At 36.1% G+C, this 1,157-nt stretch overlaps 1 non-coding gene across 1 annotated transcript; it reads left to right on the top strand.

Moving 5' to 3' along the window:
- Positions 1-485: 485 nt before the first annotated feature.
- TRNAQ-CUG (transfer RNA glutamine (anticodon CUG)) lies at positions 486-557 on the top strand. The gene has a single exon. It is a non-coding gene; the product is annotated as a tRNA-Gln (tRNA).
- Positions 558-1,157: the final 600 nt, after the last annotated feature.

Genomic DNA, 1,157 nt, shown 5'->3' with positions numbered 1-1,157 from the left:
CTGTATATGTCAACTTTCACAGAAATCATTGATATCTGCGTTATTCTGCAAGAAATACATGTACATGGATGTAGTGATAATGTGGGTTAGGTATAAGACCAGTCGTGTTGAGATTGTAGTGAATGTGACCATTGACTTCAACCTTAATGGTGTAGTGAAGATAAAGTTGTAGTGAAGATAAATCTTGAAGTGACTCATAAGGTTGTTGTGAGTACAAGGATGCATCGTAAATGAGTACTTCCAACCTGAAAGTCAACAATTACAAAATTGATCAAGTATAACAACATCCTCGGACAACCAACTACAAACACCAACCATAGAGTGAATCTGACTGTCATCTAACGACGACCTCTCAAAGGTAATGATCTTACCAGAATCTTCGAGAACCTTCTAGAAAACCTTGAACCCTGCAGGCAGGGAGGGAGGAATGGCCTCTGGTTGATTATATGTAAAACATTTAGATGAAATCACATCTTTTCTTATCAGGTCCCATGGTGTAAGGGTTAGCACTCTGGACTCTGGATCCAGCAATCCGAGTTCGAATCTCGGTGGGACCTCATCTTTTCAGTTTTCTTCGATACTGATAATGGCCGCATTATTCTGTACGTTATATATACATTCATATATATACATAAATATGTATATATAAACATATATATGGAATAATATGGTTTTATCAATAGCCAGAGACCATTCCTCCCTCCTTGCCTGCAGAGTTCATAGTTTTCTGGAAGGTTCTACAAGATTCTGGTGAGATAATTGCCATTGAGAGGACGTTGTTATACTTCATATATCAATGATTTCATTATTGTTGACTTTCAGATAAAGATAGATATATAGATAGATAGATAGTTAGATTGATAGATTGATAGAGCGATATTTAGATAGGTATATAGATAGATAAGTTTCATCAATACTGTATCTTACGCTATCTCCTGTTGCTGGACATATGTTCAGCCAGCATTGGGAAAACCTCCAGTAGATCTTAATGTAAAGCAAGATAATAACAAAACCTGCAATAAAAGAATACGATCAACTCCCCAGTGCAGAAATATTGTGACCAGAAAGTTTTCTAGCAAGATGTCAGACGCTTCCACGGGAATCACAAACATAACATTAAATATCTGAAAGTCAACAATAACAAAACTAATTATGAT

The sequence above is a fragment of the Panulirus ornatus genome, chromosome 12, assembly GCF_036320965.1.
Source record: "Panulirus ornatus isolate Po-2019 chromosome 12, ASM3632096v1, whole genome shotgun sequence".
In the NCBI taxonomy this organism is placed as follows: Eukaryota; Metazoa; Arthropoda; class Malacostraca; order Decapoda; family Palinuridae; genus Panulirus; species Panulirus ornatus.
Note: the sequence above shows the minus strand (reverse complement) of the source record. Positions and strands in the feature narration are given on the sequence as shown.